We start from the raw sequence: 25,603 nt of genomic DNA on the forward strand, positions 1-25,603 counted from the left end.
TTACTCCATGTAACTTTTTTGGTTAACATTTACATTTCTTCCTCTGGGGGCTAAACTAAACCCACCCTGGGGTCCAGGTTAGTTCTGTAAGGCCATGTCTACACTAGCCCAAAACTTCGAAATCACCATTTCGAAGTTTACTAATGAAGCGGTGAAATACATATTCAGCGCTTCATTAGCATGCGGGCGGCCGCGGCACTTTGAAACTGACGCAGCTCACTGCCGCGCAGCTCGTCCCGATGGGGCTCCTTTTCGAAAGGACCCCGCCTACTTTGAAGTCCCCTTATTCCTATGAGCAGATGGGAATAAGGGGACTTCGAAGTAGCCGGGGTCCTTTCGAAAAGGAGCCCAGTCTGGACGAGCTGCGCGGTGGCAAGCAGCGTCAATTTTGAAGTGTCACGGCCGCCCGCATGCTAATGAAGCGCTGAATAAGTATTTCACCGCTTCATTAGTAAACTTCGAAATGGCCATTTGCATGGCTATTTTGAAGTTTTGGGCTAGTGTAGACATGGCCTTAAAGTCAGAAACTTGTCATAAAATAGCATGAAAATGGAAAGAAGAAAATTAAATAGTACTGTTTCTCTCCTTCTCTTCATTGTGCACGATTCTCCTGTTCCCCTTGCCTCTTGAATCTGCCACTGACCACTTGGACTTACAGAAGACAGAAGTATGTGTTGGCTATAAGGGAGCCAACTGTATAGTATGTGATTATTCAGATTCTACAGTTTTGATTTTTGCATACTGAACCTCTACATTCTGGCCACGTCTACATGGGCAACCTCTGTCGACAGATGTCAAGAAACCTTGGCAGTACCTATGTCAAGAGATTCCATCTGTACATAAAAGCACCTCAAAAGAGCAAGCCACTTTGTTGACAGAGGGCAGCTGTACTGCCCTGCTCTCTCTTCGCAGAACAGCTGACCGGAAGCTCTGCAAACAGGGCTGCTAGGGGAACTGGAAGCCCTGTGTGTTGACAGAAGTGTCTACATGGGCACTCTGTCAACAAGACACTATTGACAGAGGCATTATACCTGATCGAGGAGAGGTATAACACTGCTGGCTGAATAGCTGAGTTTTGTTGACAAACTCTCTACAAAGCGCTTTAACTGTGTAGTTTTGTCGACAAAAGCCCAGTTTTGTTGACAGAAGAGGCAGGGACAGCTTCCGCTTAGTATTTCAGTTTGGATGCAGCATCTTACAGAGTGAAATATATTTTCTTTCCCTGGACAATTTATATTTGTTCTTTCCTTCTTCGTTGTGCTTCCTGAATCCAAAATAAAAGTAATCCAGAATGACATATACAAACATTGTTCTCCAGTATAAGATACCATAACATCAAAGGTAGATTCCCAACTATTTGAAAAACATTACTCCAGTGACACGATCTCTCTTTTCCTGCCATAGCTATGAAATGAAAGGGGGCAAATATTTAAGCAGTATGTGTATATTTTCTTTGCATTACAATAGTGCCTAAAGTGGCTATGTGAGCTTGTGCGAGGCACAACTTGGAAAGGAACAGACTCTGCTGGAAAGAGCTTATACTTTAAAAAGATGGATCAAAGACAGGAGGCGGAACTTCACTGGAGCTGTAATTAATTGCTCAGTGAGGCTTAATTTTTTTGGAAAATGCCATGACAACCTTGGTTGGAAAGTGCTAGAAAAATGTAAATCATTATGATAGTATTGTAGAGTTAATAAAGGGATGTGACATAACTGAAATGCAGCCCTGTCTTAGGTGGAAGTCAGTAACCAACCCACATACATCGTGCTGCATAAGGTTGGCAAAAAGGTGGGAAATTTTGGCCTTGGACGCTGGCACCTGCTCTTATTAAAAAGGCCCATGGGATCTTCTTTACAGCAGAAAACACCGAACACCTGTTTTCAATGCCTCCACTGAAACAGCTGGAGACAGTGAACTTCCTGGGACTGAATGCATCTGCCTCACATGGCTAAAGAGCTCAATATTTGGGATTTGAATGTGTATTACTGAGGAGCGTATGTCAGTGACACCTGATACTGTGATTACTAGACTGTGTTGTGGCTTTGTAAAAGGGGCGTGGCAGGCCTGACTGTCGCCAATGCAAAGGAAACACATGTCCAATATTTTGTAATTATAAAAAAAAAAAAACCAATCAGGCTGCTCGACATGCCTATCATTCCTCTTTTCACATAGGCACGGTATATGAAAGGTGATTATAGTGGCAGGGTGTGTATTACCTAGAATCCTTGTCATGCATACACAGAGCTAAGTCTACATCTTTTTAGAGAGCACATGTGTACAATAAGAGCATTTTAGAAACACTTGCATGATTCTCAGATTTCTACCTCATATCTTTTACTTTTGGCTTTTTTTGGACAGGATTTTTTTTCTCGGGGTGGCATGAATTTTCTTCGGCTTTTATAATAGTAGGCCTCTCCTAGCACAGTTGCAAGTAAGATAAAATCTGTTGTAACTTTACTTGATCATCATTTCTAATACAAACCAGGAAGGAGGATGAAAGTGTAAGTTTTATATTGACATGATGCTGCCTGTTTGCTTCAGAAAAGTAGGTACAGGACAAATTATGTTTGAAGCTATCCATTGTTTGCAATGTATAATTGTTTCTAGAGAGGAGTTGTGGGAAAGGAGGAGTGAATGAGTGGAACTATTTTTTTTCCTGATAAAGTAGAAGAATTTTAATTAGCTTTATTTCCATTACTCAGCAGTTCATGGTTGATCTCTTGTCCCTGCTCTAGTTTTATCCTGGGCTCTGATTCAGATCTGCTCATTTATAGAGATTCTTGTCAACCATTAGGAACTGTTTACCTAGATTTATGGCTGCTTTATCTCAGCATTGTGTGCAGTTCAAAATCTTTCCTTTTCTTTCCTGTTCATTATCAGTCTATGTCTGTTGTGTGCATCTTGCTTTAAAACCCTCTTCAGCTTTTAAGGGGACAAATTAAATAAGGATCGCTTTTTTAATGACCAGCATTAAAAAAACTCTTAGGTGACTTTTTTCCCCAAATTTTGCAGAAACATTTTAGTTTATCCTTCAAGTAAACAATTTTTCTTGACAAAATTATGGTGGGGCCTAAAGGAGAATTATAATGGAAGTATTATAAGTCCAGAAAAAATATCACCCCATGCATAATGACGTATCTAATATCTCTAAAAGACTACTTGAACATCACATACATTTTATTTTACAAATCATGGAACACATATCAATTCATTCAGTGCAGTCTATGAATAGATCCTAGACTATGAGTGTGAATCCTAGGTTTCTGATCCCAATTTTCCTGTTCATCTGTGATGTAACCTGGGGTAAGTCATCTAAATTCTTGTGCTTTTGTTTCCCCTTCTACTTTTTGTCTATTTTGTCAATTAATTTGTAAGCACTTTGGACCATGGACTGTCTCTTGTAATGTCTCTGTGCTGTGCTTAGGGGGTCCTAACTTCAGGTTAGTCCTTAAACTACTACAGAAACACAAATAAATAAAATAATAATAATAATAATAATGTAAAATTAATTCATGCTACTTCCAAGGATGTCATTAACTCTTCTGATATGATGGCACAATTGTCTTCTTTGTAACTAGTTTGGGGTCTGACACTACAACTGCTGGCCCTCTGTGTCTTTGTAGAGTGCCCTTGCAGTTAATGGGGTTCCAGGGAGAGGCAGGGCACTGCCTGTGCTGTATCAAACAGGATAATGTCTGGAACAAACAGGATAAAATCAGAGCCTGAACAAATCCGAGCCCTTAGACTCGGGATTTCAAGACCTGAATTAAATATAGGATTATGTAATAAAACTTTGTATCAAACACATCCAATAAACTGATTCAAAGTGGTCATCTGGGGTGGAATCTAATAAACCTCCCTAACTGGGACAGGCAAGTTACAAATTAAAATTATGTTACACACATCTATTATAGAGGAATCCCAAATTCACATGCCCCCTAATATACAAGTCAAATTTGATTTGAATAGTGAGAAAAATTGCACTATAATAATCTTCATAGGCATTTTCAAGAGACTTTTGGTCTTCTCGATCTACTGTGTTTATGTCACAGAGTGGACACAGACTATATCATGAAGTGTTTGGACTATTTTTTATTATGAGTTTATTTCACAGTTTATACAGCTTCTTTATTATTGTAACACAAGCAAATAAGGAGATCACAGTTACAAACAGGCCTAATATATTTTCATTAGGTGTTCATTAAGACTGAATGAAGATCAGTGAATAGAACTTTAAAAACCTGCTTTCCCCTTTAATTTGTTTATAATTCTTTTTGATTTATTATTGATTTTTTCTTCAGGGAGAAAAATCTCTTTTTGTTATGGCGGGTGCCTTTTCTGAGGGAAATAGCTGCATGTATTAGGAAATGGAGGAAGCTGAACAGGTTCTCCTGTTTCCTTGCTGCAGTTTGAGCACTGGTCTGCTAACCCAGGGTTGTGAGCTCAATCCTTGAGGGGGGCGATTTAGGGGTATAGGGCAAATAGATTATAAAAAATCTGTCAGGGATGGTGATAAGCCCTGCTGTGAGGGCAGGGAACTGGACTCAATGACCTCTGAAGGTCCCTTTTAGCTCTGTGAGAGAGCTATAGGTAAGTATATCTCCATAAACAGGAGTCTGTCAGCCCAGCAAAGATGGGGACATTACAAGGAAAGCTTTTGATTTATTTGGTTTTGGTATGGAAACATCTAGAAGGAAATCTTGGGAAGGAATAAGGGAACATGACAAACTGACATCTCTAAGCACATACTGTAATGAAAACACAATTGAGACAGGGTCAGGAAAAAGGAGGAAATTTCTCAGTATTGCACAGCACGCCAATTGTTACACGTGAACTATATTGATTTTGTAAGTAGTGGTCAGCTTATCCTTTGAACTGCACCTTTTACTGTTATTTACACCAGTACAGAATGAGATGCAGCATTATTTGTTTGACTAGGTAATGTTTAGTACTTGTCTTGAACTCACTTTGCATTGTAAATAGTCTCTGAGCGGTAGCCATGTTAGTCTGTAGCTTTGCAAAAAAACAAAAACAAAAACAAAAACCAAGCATTCTGTAGCACCTTAAAGAATAACAATTTTATTTACTAAGTAATGAGCTTTCATAGGTAAGTCCCAATTCATCAGATTTGGAGCAAAAATAAGAATCCAGGGCTTATCCGGGTGGAGGTTTGCCGGGGGCCGGGGGCGGGGGAGAGAAGAAGAAGGAGAAGAAGGGGGAAAAAAAGGAGTGGGGAGTCACTTGTCATTGATAAGACCAGTGGAAGAGGCAAATTAAGTGGAGTGAGATGAGAGCCATTCCTGCAAATATCAAAGGCAGAGAAAAGGACTTTACCATAAGATTACTGAGGGAGACATCTGAATTGGAATTCATTGTATGTTTGACACATTTAACCTAGGGCTTAACAGAGATCTCAGATATTTTACACATTACAAGGACAATTTCCCTACCTTTGATGGTCACAGGAACGGCGGCCCACTTAACATACTTCTTCCACAGGTCCTGTTAATGACAGGTGACTCACCGCTCCTTCCGCCCCCCCCCGCCTTCTTCTTCTTCTTCCATTTCCCCCGGCTATATAAGCCCTGGACTCTTATTTTTGCTCTAAATCTAATGAAGTGGTTCTTACCTACAAAAGCTCATTACCTAATAATTAAAAGTGTTAGTCTTTAGGGTGCTACAGGACTTGTTGTCACTTTACAGCGGTATATATGACTATACCAATTATGGGGCAAGGGTGACTTAGGCCCACTAAGTTTTAAATGTCCCTCAATGCTTTCCATCCCAGAAGTTTAGTTCTTTGAAAATATGGACATCCAGTGTGCTGGTTTCACTCTCTGCACTACACAGATAACAAACCCACATCTGTTTATAGACAAATGTACCTTTGTGAAAGCTTTCTCACCATAAACCTTTCTTTTCTCCCTTAGGATTTATCAGGTTAAAACCTACCATTGGATGTACAAAGGGAGAGGTGGGTGAGGAAGACAAAAGATGCCATACAGGAGGAGGTCAACAACTGTGCATGGCCAGATGACATTGTTATACACAGAAGTGGACAGCTAGGAACTCTTAATGTGTCAGGGTGCACCTCCTGGTTGACAGAGTGTGATTAGTTGGAAGAGGCACTGTTAGGTGTCTCACAGGTGGGTGCCCTGCTATCTTCAGGAGTTCTTATTAACTTTGAGGCGTTCCTGAGACGAGCAGCAAAAATGAGCAGCAGAAAGGGATTGTGTGGCGTAGCTGGCCTGTCAGACATGAGATACGTTATTCCTTGAAGGCAAGATGTCTCTTGTGCAGATGTATAATATGTCTATGGGATGATATTGCATTTGCACAGCCTTTTATTACATGTTTGTGAAAATTTGGCACAGAATAAACTTTTGTCCACTCATTAGTATTAAGAAGCACACAAATCTAGTCTTTTTTCTCAGAAGTTTCTTATTTTTCAAGCACTTTATTCTGATGATCTAAAAGAATCAGGAATGATTTAAAAACCTCAGAGAGAAAATTGCTTCACAAACTGGTTCCATTATTCAAGGCTATCATTACAGACCAAAACATTAAAATGTGAAAGGAACCTAGGAACAATAAAATAAAGGTCAGTCTACAGGATACAAATTTAGTCAAAAATGTACTTCTCAAAAATCAATGGTAAAAGCATTGGTGCTTTAAAAGAAGAAGAAGAAGACGACAAAGAGAACAGCTCATTCAGATGATGTTGGTTTGATTTCCCTGAGAAATGTCTTTTATGCTCACTGTCAGTGTTGGGAAGACTGCTTGAAGCCTTATGAGCTCTCATTTGCATTTCACAGGTTTACTGATTGACTGTCTAATAACCATGCTATAGGAAAACTAGCCTGTAAGCTTCTTGTGATGAGAGAAAGTCATTTGAAAAGGCTAAGAATGATAACAGTGACTAAATGGGAAGAGCTGTGCTTTAAGTATATTGTGAATCGGTTAGTTTTCTAAAAATAAATGTTTATAAATACTTGTGCTTATCATTTATGAACAATTCCTGCCACAGATGCAATCTGTACTGATTTGTTGTAAAGAGGAATCAGAGAAGCCGTGAAGTCCATCTCCTTTTGCTCAGTTTTCAGTTATTCTGTCAGAAGTCCACCTTTATTTTTTCCATATAAAATGTTCCCCGATTCATGTTATTCATGAAATTCAGTCATGCCATCTAATTGCTCTCAGGTGCAAAAGACTGGGAGGGGGGCTTCTCTAGCTATGAAAATACTAATTGTTAAGAATAGTAACAGAGAGAAAGCCGTGCTAGTCTATATACTGTTGTGGAAGCCATCTTGTATAAGAAGCCATTTCATATCCCTTACTTCTGCACACACACAAGAGCCTGTACTTTCCTTGACCTGGTTGGGAATAGCAGGAAGGATGAGCTCTATGGAATGCATTAATGAACTGTTTGGAGTTGAGGCTCCAGCTCCCTGGTACCTGTTTCTCTTTGCTGATAACGGTTTCTCTTGGAGAAGTGATTTATGATTCTCTAACTAATTGCCTCTGACACTGGGCTTGTTTGTAGAAGGATATAAAATACTAGAATTAGCTGCATCAAGCAGCCTTGCTGGACCTGGTTTCACTAGTGTCCAGTTTGGCTCATCTGTTGCCTTATTGAATTCAATAAAGCTGAATGTTAGCCGCCTAAACTCAGCGGTCTTGTGCTTCAACACTATCAAAAAATGCAGTCAAGTAGCACTTTAAAGACTAACAAAATCATTTATTAGGTGAGCTTTCATGGGACAGACCCACTTCTTCAGACCTGAAGGAAGTGGCCTGTGTAGAAACAGCCCCTGAGTGGTGGGCAGCCTAGAGCCATGTGCCAGCTGTCTGCCACTCAGAGTCGTGTTAACCCAAGATATGTGCAACTTAAATGCGCACAGCTCAGGATTGTACTGTATAGTATTTCCACTCTTACTTCAGCTCTGCTGCGTTCAGACGCTTGGCCACAGCCTCCAGTCTTTGGACACTCAGCACTGAAGGCAGTGCAGACATAAGGCTGGTCCCCCATAAATAGCTGTGTAACAGACTGAAAATGCCTTTTGGATTTAAATCCTTCGATGTTAGAAACACTATAGAGATTTCAGAAGGGAGGACCAGTATAGGGTAAAAGCACACAAGACTGGGTTTCATGGTGAGAGACCAGATTTCTGTCTGTCTAAGATGTGTTTTCAAAGGCCATGAATTTCCCTAATCAAACCTCTGCACTATATATATAGGAAGCAATCCCTACCCAGCAGCTCCTGTGAGGCTTGGTGGGGCTAAGGTGAAGGGCTCTTCAGGACCTACTGCAGCTGTGGAAGGAATAATTTTTGTTTGAAGTGTTGTTGTGGCTGCATTGATCCCAGGTCATAAGAGAGACACAGTCGGTGAGCTCTCTGTATTTCAAAACCGTGTACCTTCCATCAACATGACTTGCTCCAATAAACGATATTACCTCAAGTCCTTTGTCTCCTTTATGGAAGTAATAGGCTCCCCACTAATATTGATTGTCCCCTGACACTCTGAACATCTCTTGGATTGTTTCGTATGCTTAGGGTGGAGATAAGGCATGGTCTCACACTCCTTTCTGGCCTCTAATGACTTTTACTCCCCTTGATTATGCATGAATAATTACTTAGGAGGCACTTAAGAGTTCATTTTTCTCATCACTAGTTAATTTTGAGAGCTGTGAGAGGACCAATATGAAGATAAAACATCAAGGATCATCAAAGCCTGGAGTTAAGAGGTTGTTTTGAGCATAGATAAATGTGAAACCTCCACTTATACTGTAGCCAGCTCCTTCTCTTCGAGAGCAAATAAACATTTATGGTAATTACTTTGAAACCCACCCCCCCACAATCTGCTTCCTGCTGCATCCAGCTGGTCCCATAAACAGGTGACCCCCATGAGCAACACAGGGTGGGGGAGGGGAGGTTACCTTTTGTTCAGCTGGCAACATATCAGACAGCAGCAAACTCTTTTGCCACACAGCACCATTTCTGACCTCTGAGGGAAGGGGCAGTGCAGAAAGAAAGAAACAACAATACTAGCTATGGTGAAAATGGTGGGGAGGAAGTGGGCAGAACCACTTGAGGGTGAACTTGGGTGGATAATTTTGGTTGGGTGGCAAAGGGTTGAGACACAGGATGGAAGAACCTGCAAATCTGTCTAGGGCTTCCCACCAAATATTTATTGGCTTCTGACACGCTGACCGTCTCTTGAAAAGTTTCCTGTGTTTAGGGTGGAGATAAGGCATAGTATCACACCCTCTTCTGGCCCTTAACTATTTCTACTCCCCTCAGTGATGCATGAATAATCTATATTAGGCAAGATTACAACCCTCCTACTCCCACTAGTGAGTAATTATGAGTGATCCTATCAGCTTCACTAGGGGTATGCATGTGAATTGCTTCTTGCTGTTTTGAGTAGGGTATGGGTGACAATGAGGCCTATTATTAGCATTAGTAAGAATGTTGTGTGCTCAGGAAGGGAAGGACATAAGAAACTTCTTGGGCTATGTCTTCTTACATAATACAAACTACTGTGAGGAAAGTCAAACAGTTTGTCAAGTCTGGTTGTTCTGGCGTGAAAGACAGTGTAAAAGAAACTTGAAATATGGGGCCCTGTGAAACACCCTCATCTCCTAGTGCTCCCTTGTGGCAAGACATGGGGTTGGTGCCCTTTGTCTCTATTTGCCCCGGCTCAGAGTTTGAATAAGGAATACACAAGCTCCCTGTTTCAACAATGCTCATGTTCAGGCTTATTTAGTAAGCCAAACAGAAGACATTTAAATCTAAAAATATCAACTCCTCAGAATTCAAACTCAACTGACCAAAACCAAGGAACCATGACCAAGCCTCCTTTTCCACATTGACCCTGAACAGTGGTCTCCCTGTGTCCTTACTGAACAGAAGAAAACATAAATGTGCCCCTTCCTTGGCACTCTTTTCCCCAACAGAACTGTTCCGTGCTCTGTGGGCTTAGCACTGCCTCTTAGGGCTTTTCTCCTGGTTCTTGTCTCCACCCAACAAGTTGCCACTGCCTCCTTTCTGAGGGGGCTCTAGCAGTCTCTTCCTGCTGTTCCTCCTTCCCTCCTCTTAACGGCAGCTCAGCTCTTTCCAGGAAACACCTTTCCCACCAGCTGCATCTAATTAATGAACAGGGCTAGCTGGCCCCAGGGTTCTGGTCCTTTAAAGGGGCAGATTGTTGTGTTATGTGGCAAAAATGTGCAGCAGATGGACTGAGCACAGAGCTGGAGTTGGTGCTTCTCCACACAAATGCCATATCCTAAATGGATGGAAGGTAGAAATTTAAGAAGATGCAAAATGTCATAATCTGAGGTAATAGTGCTATAATAACCCCCTACAATTCAAACTGAGAGTCTTTTATCATGAATTTAAGAGCTGGGAGGTTGTTCATCCTGCTCCTTCCTCTCCCCCACCTTAGCTGGCATTTTGTGAATTTGAAAAATACACCCAAGTGAGCTTTCTGCCTTGGAAACATAAATCTGAGCATAATCTGGTTACTACCCTATTCAGAGTGCTTTGTGTCATGGCTCTGTCCCGAACAAATAATTAAATAACACAAACGGAAATGTTGCAGGGCAGGCTATCTCTGGAAGTTCTTAGAAACAGTTTTGGATGAATCAAGAAGGTAGCATGAAATTGTTGGCCATTAGCCATTATGAGTGGAAGAGAACTGGCTCCGTTTTCTTACTGTTTTGCTTAGAGATAATGTTTATGGTGAGTCTGAAGCCTCTGTCTTTCCTTGGCTAATAACTTTGAATATGAAGCCAAGGTTTATTTTTCAAAATTATTGTACTTTGTTCAGGGAGCTGAAGTACCAAAACCAGATCACTTTCTAGGCCTGCTGTGCCCAGGACACCATCCCTTGTACATTGCTAGGTATGTCAGACCTTCCACTTACACTGTGGCTGCAAACAGAAGTAGACATGATTATTGATTGAAAAAAGAGTTTGAAAATAATGCCCATAGAACACAACATACTATAAGTTAAAAAGATGCAACTGATGAAACAGCAGTAGCGTAACTGTATCTGCATCACAGCAGGATCTGTAAAATACAATTGTTTTTGTACAGAAATAACTGCTGTGGAGATGCTATTGTTTCAGGAAATATAAATTAGTAATTTGTCATTGTGATTAAACTACAGTCATGTATTATAGTTCTATTTAATGCTGTTTGTTTTATGGTGAAATATACCCTGGAATATACTGACATTTCAAAAACTATGAAGTAAGCATGATAAAAACCAAGGGCCAAAATAAACTCCGAGAGTATATCAAGAGCCATTAAGACAAAGATTTTCAAAGCCATCTCAGGAGCTTCGTACATTCATATACTCTAAGGACCATTATGATTGTCTAGCCCAACTTGCACAATGGGACATTAAATCACACTCAGAAATTCCTGCACCCTGGCCATAACTTCTGTGAACAAATCACTTAATAACCTGATCTAAATTAAACAGATTGAGGTTCTTAGGTCCCTCCCGCTGAGACAGGCTTTTCCAACCTCAGATCATTCTTGAATCTCTTTTCTGAACTCTTTCCAGTATTTCAACATCATTTTTAAAGTGCAGACATGAGAACAGACACATTATTTCAGCGAAGGTTTTGCTTACCAGCCTACAGTGGAAATACTATCCCTGTACCCCTGTTTGACATTCCTTTTCATAGACATCCAAGGGCTGTGTTAGCTCTCTTAGCCACAAACTCACACTTCAAGGTCATATTCAGTTCATTATCCACCATGACTCCTTAGTTCAGTACATTTCCATATTAAGTAGACAGGCCTTATATTTTTTCTTCCTAGATATACAACCTTGCTTCTAACTGTAATAAAAGGCATGTTTTTCATAGCAGCCCAACTTTCTGAGGAGTCCACAGCTCAGTGTAGAACTCTTCTTGTCACTACTTATCACTATAGCAATTTTTTGGAATGCTGAAATCCCATTTTAATGGCTTTTGGTTGTCCAAATCCCTCATAACCTCAGCAATATAATTCTAGCTTAAGAGAATGCATACATTTTATTGCTTCAAGTTGTAAGCCAGTTTCCAGATATCAGAGACCAGGATTAGATCTATGCAAAGGGCAGCTTATCCCACATCTGCCTGCTGCAAAGTTCTTACTCCTTCCTCCGAAGGCAGGATACTGGACGATAAGAACCTTGGGTCTGACCCAGCCGGACAATTCCTTCCTTCCTTCCTTCCTTCCTCTGAAGAAGACATCAAAACCAGATGATGAGCTAGCAGTAGTAACTAGTAGGATAGATGTCAACAGATTTGGATGTCAAATTTATTTTGATCTAAATTGGAAAAGCTCCACTGAAGTCAGTGCTGGTAGTGGATGTAACAAAGAGAGAATGAGAATGGGAACAGGCTTGGAGGTACAGCCTAGGTGTTTTGGGTGTACTTTTGTGTGACATTTTTATATTTCTGTATTCAGATTAGGGGTTCTCAAACTCTCATTCATGGATCATTAGAGATCCGTGGAGACTTTTGTGATCTGCAGTTTTGAACCAAGCAGAGGTGTCTGGTAGTAAGGAAGAGATCTCAAGAAGGAAAGATGTTGTCATGGTTAGGAATCAGGATTCAAAAGCAGTGTGTTAATGCTTAGCTCTGCTGTAGTCTTCCTGTGTGATCTTGTGCAAGTTACTTATCTTGCTCTGTGTCTTGGTTCCTCATCTGTAAAATAGTGATAATATTACTTACTTTTTTGAGATCCAAAGGCTGCAAATTCATCTTATAGAAGCCTTGGATAAGAAGCACAAAGAGACAAAAGGGTGAATAAGTAAAAGCATACATTTTGGTATCAGTCCTCAGCAGGTGTAAATTAGCGCTGCTTCATTGACTTTGCCGCAAAGAACTGATTTATATTAGCATGTTTTACCTACTCTCCAGGTTGGAAATTGCTAAATGGAAAATACTGTTTTCAAGATTTAAAAACCCCACAGTAGCTTCATTATGAAAGCTGAAACTAAATGTAGTTATTGTTTAAAATGCACTTTATTCATAGGGGCACAGAGGCAAATCTGGGATTGTTTCAAATGTTCCTTATTCAGAAGTGTATAAGGTAGGCATGGGAACCTTTAAACTTAATAGTTACATTAATGGCTGGTTACAGTCCTTTTTGCATTACAATTACATGCTGATGGTAGCTGGTTAGCAGCACAGGCAAATGGAGATTAATGGTTGTCTTCTGAGTGGATTTATACTCCTTATAACAGAAAGTTGGAATTTCAAATAATTTAGAGAGATCAGAGGGAAAAAGTGGTTCCCCTGTTTAATCTACATCAAACTGATGTTACTGCCTGAATATATTTCATTGTGCTATTAAATATGGGGCTCGTATTGCATGAGTGCCTGTGCAAGTTTCTTAGTTGTGCTCTCCATTTATATTTAAGACTTGCCATAGCTACCTTACAACATTCCAGTAAAAAAAAAAGAAAAAAATCCCAATGAAGGTTCTCCCGAATGAATTGCTTATCAGGAATGCAGGATCCCGTTTCTTTGCATGCACAGACAGTAAAAACTTTTAGAATTAAAGGTGACCTCACAGTTGGAGAAAAATGATAAACAGTTACGTTACACAAGAGTGATCTGCCCTGAATATACAGCAGGATATAGCTAAACTAACCAAGGGAAGGTATTTGCCTCTACATGGCACAAATCCCTCCCTGAAAGCCTCATGCTCTATATCTGTGACAACTGGATAATGGGTCATACCAAACATTTGTTTCCTTTCCATCCACATGGCCATACTCTAATCCAGGCTCTCGTCACCTTGTATCTTGGCAACATTCGCCTCTCTGGTTTTAGCAGTCCCACTGTCCTCCTGCTCATCTCCATTCAAAACCCCATTAGGTTAGGACAGTTCAGGGGTGTTGAACGCAACGACTGCATCACTCCTTGGTCTCCTCTTGGCTATGAACATTACATTCTCTCAAGTGCATTGACCCAATGGCCCTTTGACTCTGAACTGGTTATAAGTTTGTCTGTTCTTATGCAGTCTTTTGGAAATCTTCTTATCGACTCTCAAGGGCAAAGAAAAAGAAAACAATAATCAGTTCTGCCGTGTTTTTCTTTTTCCTCTCCTTTCCCCTTCAAAAAACACAGAGCAGGTTGAACATGACACTTTAATTTGTATGCTGAAAATCTATTTTAATAAGGAGAGAGATTTCAGCCAACATACACAGCCAGTTTATAACCCCTTAAAACCACCCTTTTTAAAAATAAACCTATTTTAAATGGAACAGCAAATATAGATGCTGCCACCAAAGAAAATATTTTGTACATGGAAGATTCAGCCCATCCTCATGATTGATTTTTCCTTAGTCGTGTTAGGTCAGATTCTGAGCTGAAGCCAATGAGCTGCTTCAGACGGAATGAAACAAAGGTACCCTTTCCATTTTCTCTCTGCTGGAACTACGTAGCATGTTGCGAATGCCATTACAGGCTTCTCTATCCTGCACCAGTTGTCAATGATTCCAAGGAGCTCCCAGAAGCTAAGGTAAGTCTGAAGAATCTGGCCATGCTTCTTACCCCTGGCAGCTGGGAGGAGTGGTCATGTATGGAATTGTTATGGTGGCTGTGTGGCACCCAAGAGTACCCCTCCAGGAGTCAAATTCAGCAGATGAAGGAATACTTTGTACTGCTGGAGGAGTGCAAATTGGTCAGAACTTTACCTCAGACTGCAGGCGCTGTCTTATATTTCATCTTTCAAAATCTTTCAAAGACTTTATCATGGAAGGGCAATATCACAGTAAACCACAAGTTCAAGAAGAAATGACTCAAACAGTGGTAGTCAAAGTAATGAAGTGGCCACCTGTTACAAGTTGAAGCAATGTGCATCATCAGTAACAGAGTAAGCAATGTTTTTCATGTTAGGCAAGAGCAACCATTGGGTCTTCCTCATCTATTGTTAGGAAAATAGTCTAGATGGTACTGTACAGATGGGATGGTAACAATAGACAAGATGAGTATCAGAGAGGTAGCCGAGTTAGTCTGTAGCTTCAAAAACAGCAAGAAGTCATGTGGCACCTTATAGACTAACAGATATTTTGGAGCATGATTTTTCGTGGTCAAAGACCCACTTCATCAGATGCATGAGTGGAGGTTCCACAGGAGGGTCTAAATATATATAGGCTCATGAAAAGGAGTTAGTCCCAGTCAAGTGGAGGGCCAGAGCTGACAAGGTCAGTTCAGTCACAGAGGATGTGGCCCATTATCAGCAGTTAATGTGGAAGTGTGAACATGGAGAGGAAAAACTACTTTTGTAATTGGCCAGCCACTCCCAGTCTCTGTTCAGTCTGTGGCTGATGATGTCAAATTTGCAAATGAATTGCAGCTCTGCAGTTTCTCTTTGGAGTCTGTTTTTTTTTGTTGTTGCAGGATAGCTAATGTTAAATCTGTTACTGAGTGTCTAGGGAGGTCCTATAGGTTTTTGTATGTTACCATTCCTGATATCTGATTTGTGTCCATTTATTCTTTTACATAGAGACTGTCCAGTTTGGCTAATGTATATTGCAGTGGGGCACTGCTGGCACATGATGGCATATATTATATTTAGTAGATGTGCAGGTGAATGAGCCCCTGATGGTGTGGTTGATGTGGTTAGGCCCTGTGATGATGTCACAGGTATAGATGTGTGAGCTGAGTTGGCACCGAGGTTTGTTGCAGGGATGGGTTCCAGGTTTAGTGCTACTGTGATGTGGTCTATATTTGCTGCTGAGAATTTGTTTCTGGCCGGCAGGAAGATGGTCAGGTTTTGTCCATAGTCGTCCTTCACCTGGGTAAGAATCTGAATAGCTCTGCTAAGATGAAGCAAAAGGCATTAGCTGTTCCCTAAGGCTACGTCTACACGTGCAGCCAACATCGAAATAGCTTATTTCGATGTTGCGACATCGAAATAGTCTATTTCGATGAATAACGTCTACACGTCCTCCAGGGCCGGCAACGTCGATGTTCAACTTCGAAGTTGCTCAGCCCAACATCGAAATAGGCGCTGCAAGGGAACGTCTACACGCCAAAGTAGCACACATCGAAATAGGGATGCCAGGCACAGCTGCAGACAGGGTCACAGGGCGGACTCAACAGCCAGCCGCTCCCTTAAAGGGCCCCTCCCAGACACAGTTGCACTAAACAACACAAGATACACAGAGCTGACAATTGGTTGCAGACCCTGTGCCTGCAGCATAGATCCCCAGCTGCCGCAGAAGCAGCCAGAAGCCCTGGGCTAAGGGCTGCTGCCCACGGTGACCATAGAGCCCCGCAGGGGCTGGAGAGAGAGCATCTCTCAACCCCCCAGCTGATGGCCGCCATGGAGGACCCAGCAATTTCGACGTTGCGGGACGCGGATCGTCTACACAGTCCCTACTTCGACGTTGAACGTCGAAGTAGGGCGCTATTCCTATCTCCTCATGAGGTTAGCGACTTCGATGTCTCGCCGCCTAACGTCGAAGTTAACTTCGAAATAGCGCCCGACGCGTGTAGACGCGACGGGCGCTATTTTGAAGTTGGTGCCGCTACTTCGAAGTAGCGTGCACGTGTAGACGCAGCTTAAGAGATTCTTTGGCTCATTCTCAAAGCGCTCTTTTCAGCATGGTGACATTTTACTCTTCTGTGGCTATTGACTCAACTGGAGGACAATATGGGTCATCATCAGCATGGTATCAACTTCCATATGGCAGCTTGATATGACTGCAGATTTCCAAACCAGCCCAGAGAATGTGAATCCTACACCCTCATGTGGTGAGGTGGGTAAGGAGGGAGGCACAGCTCAGTGGCTTGAGCATTGGTCTAGCTAAACCCAGGGCTGTGAGCTCAATCCTTGAGGAGGCCATTTAGGGATTGGGGCAAATAGATGTCAGGGATGGTGCTGGGTCCTGCCAAGAGGGCAGGAGACTGGACTAGATAATCTCCTGAGGTCCCTTCCAGATCTAGGAGATGTATCTCCAATTATATATCACAAAGAGGCATTTGATTTCTCAAGTGCATTCATGGGGGTGAGCAAGACATCTGACCATTTGGAAAAGAAAAGTAGAGGGGGTCCTCAGCTTCCTGTTAGACTGAACTCCAAGAACTGGACAACTTAACTCCACCATCCCCAAAATAAAAATTAAGCCTAAAATTCATTCAGCCTGAAACAAGTCAAGTTATTGTCTAGGGACTGGTTCTGAAAAGATTTTTCTATATCAAGTTTTTAATGGCTTGGCATTTGATAGCAATGAGTTGTAAAGTGATTGTTAGCATGCTTTTAGAAGTGTTTTTTGGAGATAAAATTTGAATAATCTATGTGGTAAAATTTGAATAATTTATGCATAAAGCATTGCCGAGTTATAATTGTAATTACTATGTTCAGCTCAGTAGCAATGAGGTGCATTTGAAGTTGGATGCTGATTGTACTGAATATCTTATGCTCTGAATTTCATTTAGATTTGAACAAATCCTTAGGAGCAGTGGGAGCTGGCTCACAGAAGTTTCCAACTGAAGTTTTTAAGATTATTTCCTGAGCACTTTTTTTTTAAAATGAGTCTGCAAGCCAATCTTGCATGCCTCTGTGGCATGGTGATAAAGTAGAAGTGGCTCGAAAGTGCCCCTGGTCGGAGAGGAAAGGACTTTCTACTCTTCTTGTGAAGGAGCAGCTGCTCTCATCAATAATTTCCTGGAGCAATAGGCCTGGAGTGTAAACAGTATTTTATATGGATGCCAGTGGAACAGAATATATTACGCCTGAAAGGTTTGCGTCTGACTGTGGAGAATGGATTAACCCTGTGTGACATATGAAATTCAAATAAACTATTTTGCTTGAATTAAATTAAAGGGTTAAGCTGCTTTACAGACAGAAAGTTTCCTATGTGTCAGCTTACCACTTGGCAAATGTGCTTTGCACACAAAAAGAATATTTGTGGCACTGGGCATGTCAAAATTGGAGTCTGAAAGTCCAGCGTGCTCCCAGTACAGTCGCAAATTGAAATGTGATTTTTCTGAACATTTTTTAATTTCAAGATGGGCCTGACTTAGGGGCTAAATTTTGAAATATACCCTCAAGAGGGAGGCTGGGAATCAGTGGAGGTGGCATGTGGATCAAGTCCCTATGCAGCATGACACCAGCTGGCCAATCCCTAATCTCCCTTTTATAGGTGGGGAGGTGCAACTCAAGGACGAGATCTGAGTAGCCTGGCAGTGGTTGGTTACCCTTCTATCATCTTTTGGATGGCTCACTAGTTAGGAATTAGCACGTTTCTCTTTTGTTGCAATGTCTGTGACACTGTTCGTGTATCCTCTCTGCCAGCCTTGGTAAAGGGCCCTTCTTGAGTTATTCCAAGTATGTGAGATTTTAATGGGGGCCAGCCATGAGCGAGGTTCTGCAGAGTCCAGTGTCCAGAGAGGAATGCCGGCTGTGCTTGCTTTTGAGCACATGGTACATGGACCATGCTCCAACAGGCTTTTGTGGGCCACACAGCTCCCAGCTCTTCCCTGCAGTGAGCTTGAGCATATATGAGTACAAGTTATAGTGTAATAATAAGGCAGTGTTTTTGGCAATTCTGAACCTTGGGGCCAGCATAGAGATCCGATGCCTGTTTTGCGAACCCTTTAAGTTGCCAGAGAGATTAAGAAACTTGCCCAACATTACAAAGCAAGACTTGCGTGTATATATGAGTCTTGCTGATTCCAACTCCTGTGGCAGAAGCCCAGACCCATCCTTGCCCAAAGATCTTGCCCACAGGACAAATTGGCTCAACGAAATCACCAGAACCAGACGAGCCCGACAAATGAACAACAACCAAAAAAAGAGTCAGGATTTTTCCCAGGCATACTATAGTTTCCCACCAATCCTTTTGTGAGGCAAGGCTTTTGGTGTGACTCAGTGGCACAGCAGCCAGGTTCATTTTGCAGGGCTGCAGCCAGTCTCCTTACTGTCTGAAAGAAACACACACTCACGCTACACATCGCCACATTGAAAATAAACCAGTTTTAACCAATGTCAACACAAAATGGTGACAAAACGGAAAGGTATTAAAAAGAAAGAGAGACTGCAGAATTGTCTTGGAATACAGACTGATCAAAACTCTACTGGTCACCTGTTTGAGCGTTTCTCTATCAATAGGAAATTATATATATTATGCACTTTTGGAAGGAAAAACAAGAGCTATAGTCCAGAAATTATATAAAGCCTGTGACTGTGGATGAAGCAGACATGCTCTGGTTTAGATTTGTGACTTGTGCTGCAAGTAAACAACAAAGAGACCTTGTTTTTAATAATACATGTATTGCATTTATCCCAGCAGGTAGCTGTCTTTATAAGTGATGTCTGGAGTAATGCTGATTGATGCTGTTCTCCAATCATTCCCCCAACTTTCCTGTTTAATGAGGTGAGCTGCACCACGGCAGTTTATATACCTGCTGGCGACCCTTTTTACAAAGGGTCACTGCTCTTAATTAGAGTGGCAGCCGCTTATTGCTTTGCTTTTAGGTCTGTCAGGGTTTCTAATATAAACCTGCTTTTAGCTCTGTAATTCCTTTCAAGTTCACTGTGGACTGAAGTTTGGCATAAAAGGCCTTAGCAACTGTTTGTGTGTAAACAGGAATTTAAAGTAACCACAGCTTCCTCTCCATCACAAACAGCACAGAGTGTCCCTTCCTCCCTCCCCAGTTTCTACTAGCCTGGGCGAGTGCTCAAGGGTCCTTGAACTTCCTTCTTCAGCTGCAGAGGGGAAAACTCTTCAAGGGGGTTTGCCTGAAGCTGTTGGTCCAAGAGATCTTCCTTCAGACCCTGGTTCTGATACAAATTTCCTGGGTGAGATTAGGCAAGGCATTGGTCTCCCTTTTCCTCCTCAGAATAAACTAGATACTAAGACTTTTTTTTTTTAATCCTGGTCTGGATCTGCTTGTGAATTTGGATTGCAACCAGCCTGATGCAGGAACTGTCTCTCACTATGGCTGGGTATACACAAACCTTTAGTGCTGGCAGCTTCATGGAAATGAGCAGTCTCGCAATTTCAAATGGCTGCTCATTAGCATAATTACATGGCTAATTAGCATAGTCATGTGAGATCTCCCTGCCAGCAGACGCTGCTGCTGGCAGTGAACAGGCCATGTAGACATGCTTCTGCTGGCAAACCCCCCACTGTTGCTAGGCATAAGGGGCTGCTTCTTGGGATACACCTCTGTATAGTTTTAGGTACTCTTTGGCTGAACTAACAATCTAGCATAGTAGGTAGGGTTACCCACAAGATGGGGACAAATAGGATGCAATATATGCTGGCCACTCGTCCTACCAGCTCCCAACCTGACATGCCTCTTAGGCCAGGATGTCAGCCACGGTAGCATAGAATCTACCCCATTGATCTGAAATGAATTTTAAAATTCTGGACCATAATTTTAAGTCAGTGGGGCTGTGACTGGAATAAATCTGGCTCAGTTCTTCTAGGCAAGATTTTCTGAGGTGCACCCATGTAATACTGATGCTGGTCTATCTGTGAAATGCTTGGAATATACCTGGATCTCTGATTCTCTTCTGAAGCATCAAGACTTATCAAATTTGCTGAAGTTCATGGGCCCATAAACCAATTGGAACTGCGGTATCCTGTTGTCTTCAGGAACGACACAAGTCTGAAAGTACCTTCCTAATTACTGTAATTACAGGTTCAGCAGGAGCATCAATCAACTGCAAATCTGGGCCACAGCCTAAGTAGGCTCTAAGTTTCTTATGACTTTTTGACATTTCTTCTTTCTGTTAACATACCAAAGATCAGAGCCCTGTATTTTCCAGGGTTGTACACATCAGCCGTGTCTACACTAGCTCCAAACTTCGAAATGGCCATGCAAATGGCCGTTTCAAAGTTTACTAATGAAGCGCTGAAATACATATTCAGCGCCTCATTAGCATGCGGGCAGCCGTGGCACTTCGAAATTGAAGCGGCTCGCTGCAGCGCGGCTCGTTCAGATGGGGCTCCTTTTCGAAAGGATCCTGCCTACTTCGAAGTCCCCTTATTCCTATGAGCAGATGGGAATAAGGGGACTTCGAAGTAGGTGGGGTCCTTTCGAAAAGTAGCCCTGTCTGAACGAGCCGCGCGGCAGTGAGCCGCGTCAATTTCGAAGTGCTGCGGCCACCTGCATGCTAATGAGGCGCTGAATATATATTTCAGTGCTTAATTAGTAAACTTCGAAATGGCCATTTGCATGGCCATTTCGAAGTTTGGGGCTAGTGTAGACATAGCCATCCTGCTTAAGACATTGATATATGAACATCTAAAAAGCTCGATCCTACCTAGTAGCAAACCATAGTGCAATTCATAAGGACTGCCTATTCTGAATGGTAGTACTATGGGCATGTTTGCTATGTAAATAAGACACAGTCTTTACAGAGGAGATTGAGTATGTGTTACCCAAAAGGATGAAATGTAATGTTTGGAGTTAGTGTATATTTGTTGAGGATTAAAAGCATGGATGTCTAGTATATGCTTTTAATGATAATATAGGACATTAAAGTAATATTTGGTACACTTCATCTGTGGCTGTCAAATACTTTATGAGCCTTAATTATTTAGTCTTCACAAGTCACACGTCTTTGATGTAGGCTAATATTGTAATCGCAGCTTTTGCATCTGAGAAAAATTTGGGATAGAGAGGTTAAAAAAAGCAAAATTCTCCCCACAGTACCATTTTATTAATATCCCAAAACTTCATAAGCACTCTATTTCTTAGAGTTTACAGACAACAGTAATGGATGCTGTCTGTGGAAAAGTATTATCCTCCAAACACAGCACAATACCTATGATTAACATTTCTAAGCCTGTATATTTCTTGTGGGCTGTCAGCTGGTTGCGCCAGTCTCTCATAAGGCCTTGTAGCTGGCTGACAGTTATGCAATTATCACAGTATAATCATGCTACAGAAAAGAAATTACCAGCTGCTAAAATTATTAGTTGAAAGATACAGTGACTTTTAACACAGTGCTCTGCTCTTTTCGTATAGTCAGCAAGGTCCTAACCATATCAGATGAGAGTATGTAAATCTAACGTACTAGCAACAGAAACAATGAGCCAGTGAATGAATGTCCACCACAGACACTTTCAAAGAACTAACAGGAAGTGAAATTGCAAACAGCCTAAGTATAATTGTACCAGGCTGGAAAGCAAGTAATCAAAACCAGACAGGCTGGGGCAAGATTTGTCATTGGCTGCAGGATAGATTCTCCAGAACTGTGGTTACCATATACTTTCTATTACAGGCTGTCTAGGGATCTAATAAATTGAATCAAGCTAACTCATTTTGGGGGTTTCTTAATCATTTAATGCATTTGAACAGTTCAAATATCACTAATTATATGTCATGCACATTTAAATATATATTACTGATTTTTGTTTTTTCATTATTCAAAACCTGGTTAACAGGGCTCAACCAAAGTAGATGCTATCAAAACTATTCCTACAAATATTACAGATGAAAGGGTTTGATCACATCATTGTATGTATTTGGAAACTTATGTATGCCAAAAGATTAACTGCACACACAATTTGGTAGGCCTGCATTCAGAAATGACCAGTGTTCACACACAAATGGAAAGCTTTGCACACATAGATTACTCTATACTAGAGAATTTTGTAGACAAAACTGGGGCATTGTAGACAAAACTTGCAGAGCATCTACACACAAAAGCTAGGTCTACAGTAGAGTGTGATTTCTAAAGGTGCCCTTTCAAAAACAATGAATCGAAAGATCGCCTTTCGAAATAAAGCATCCAAACACAACCAGAGGCTGATGCTTCTGATCTGCCCTTCTGCAAGGGCGAGGCGCTCTTTTGAGAGAGAGTGTCTACACTGTCCCAAGCACCCTTTCAAAAGAAAGGGTCAGAAACACCGCAGATGGGGTTGCATGGTAGAAAAGCCCTTCCGGGCTGCAGCTGGTCACACCCTTAAAGGGCCCCTCCCCAAAAGCCTTGCCCTGCACAGCACGAGGCCTGCAGAGCTGCCATGAGCCCAGCAGATGCCACTACAGACAAGGCAACATGGACCAGCAGCAGCAGCTTGAGCTGCTTCTGGCCATCGCCAGTGGCTTGGATGCCCTGTTGTCCTCAGAAGTGGTGGCCGCCCTCCATCTCCTGCTGGGCTTGCAACTTCTCTGGCTCCCCCCGGGTTGTCCACCAACCCTGGAGCTACCTCAGTAGCTCTGAGCGCTTGAAGTGCCTGGTCATGGGGGAATGGGATGATGACAGATGGCTCTAGAATTTTCTGGAGTGGTGTCAGACATTCCTGGAGTTCTGTCAGTGGCTAGCCCCTGCATTGCAGCATCAGGACACCCAGACATGGCATACCCTCCCCTTTGAAAATAGGACCATGATAGCTGTCTGCAAACTGGCCTGTCCAGATAGCTATCGCTCCAAGGTCCATCAGTTTGATGTAGTAAGACTACACCAGGGGAAGGGGGATCCCAGGAAAGAGGGCTTGCTGGGGACTGGGAGCTGGTAGGAGCCTGGCGGGGGTCACGGGACTTGGGGGACAGGAGGCCTGGCACACCCCACATGCTCTCATGGGTGCATATGTCCTCCATCTCACGCAGGTGGTTGAGGCACTGAACGCCATGCTCCTGCAAAGGATGATCCATGTGAGGGACCTGGGCATGGCAGAATGCATCTGCTTTTGCCCAGCTGGCTTTACAGTGCTCGGGTTCCTGAACTGTTTTCGTACCATAGGTGGAACCCACATTCCGATCTGTGCCTTGAGACACAGTGAGGGCCACTCTATAAACGGAAAGGGGTACCTCTCTGTGGTCCTCCAGGCCCTGGTGGACAGTAGGAGCTGGTTCCAAGATATTTTTGTGGGCTGGCCTGACTACACCCAAAATGCATGGGTGTTTAGAAACTGGGCTGTGCTGCTGCATGGAGGCAGGGACTTACATTCCCCAGAGAGAGGTGCTGCTTGGGGACAACATGGTGCCCCCTATCTCTCCCACGCCTGGCTCATGTGGCCCTATGTGCCCCAACCCTAGTGAGGAGCACTTCAACACCTGGCTAAACCACACCCAAAATGTGGTGGAGTGCGCCTTCAAGCCATTGAAGGGCCAGTGGTGCTGTCTCCTGGCACGCTTGGAGGTTGACCTCCTGAAAGTCCCTCAAGCGGTGGGTGCCTGCTGCATGCTCCATAATGTTGTAGAAAGTAAGGGGGAGGCCTTCATGCAGGGATGGGTGGCCAAGTCCAGGCCAGGCTACTAATAGCTGGCCAGCACCTTTACTTGCCAGATCCACCTGGACAGGGTCTGCGTATGGGAGGCCCTCTGTGAACACTTTGCTCAGGGGCCCCACTGATAACCACCCTGGCCATCCCCAGCAGGTCCCCTGCACACTCTTCTTCTACCCCTGCACACTTCGTGTTGCTATTCCTCCACACTACCGTACAGCGCCACCCCTGAACACACAGAACTTAGAGGATGTGGGGAAAATAAAGTATATTCTGTTTAACAAAACCGTGCAGTTATTAGCAACATAAAACAGAACCATAAAACTATATACACATGGGGAAGAGGGGCAAACTATTTACATTAGGGCAGGAGACATGGGTGAAACTCATGGGGGGGCTTATTGCAGGGAAGGGGCAGAGGGCATTGAGCCACAGTGGTGGTGTTCAGGACGGTGGGTGGGGAGGTGATGTCCCTGGGCCTGAGGAGGCACTGCAGCTCCTTATAAAAGGGATAGGATGAGTGCTCTGCCCTGACCAGCTGGCTGAGTCCCTGGCCCAGGCATATCCCTGCCATAGCTCTCTGACCTTACTGTGGATTGGGTGGCCCCAGGAGGATAGGTTGTCGGCTAGCTGGGCAAAAGCAGCTGCATTCTGCCATGTTGTGCCAATTTCCCAGACCTCCTCCTCCTGCTTCTGGCCCAGGAGGGGACTTGCTTTTTCCCCATCTGGCTGTACCCCTGCTAGCCCTGGGTATGCTTGGAGGTGGGAGGGGGTACCCTGGGGCTCCTGGCTGCTGACTATGGCAGTTTGAGAGTTGCTGGGCATCTTTCTGGGGTGTGCAGGGGCAGCACATGTGATGGTTGCTGACTGTACACTCTCAGCTTCCTGCAACAGCATTTCTGGGTCTGTGCGGCTTCACGGCTGCTGAACGCATGGACCATAGAGCCCCGCAGGTGCTGGGCAGCACATCTCCATGTCCCAGCTGGCCAGCACCATGGCACACCCGCTCCTTCAAAGGAGCAGGTCGCGGAGCATCTACATGTTTTCTTTCAAAAGAGCCTTTTGAAAGTGCTTGGGGGCAGGGGGCTTTTCCAATTTCCAGTTACGAAGAGCAATTTCGAAAGCTGGGGCTCATTCCTTCAATATTCCTTTCGAAAGAGCGTGCTGTGTGTGTAGATGCTGTGTGTCCTCTTTCAGAAGAGGGCCTGAAATTTTGAAAATACTTGTTAAAATGTGATGTGTCTAAAATGTGTTACTGTTGACAAAAGATCTGCGTAGTTGCTCCGGAGGGGTCCTGTTGTTGACAGAGTGGATCAAAAGATCAATCCACTTTTATGTGTAGTTGGGATCTGTCAACAGAAATTTTGTTGGAACTTCTCTTCCAACAGTAACTTCTGTAGA

The sequence above is a fragment of the Carettochelys insculpta genome, chromosome 8, assembly GCF_033958435.1.
Source record: "Carettochelys insculpta isolate YL-2023 chromosome 8, ASM3395843v1, whole genome shotgun sequence".
In the NCBI taxonomy this organism is placed as follows: domain Eukaryota; kingdom Metazoa; phylum Chordata; order Testudines; family Carettochelyidae; genus Carettochelys; species Carettochelys insculpta.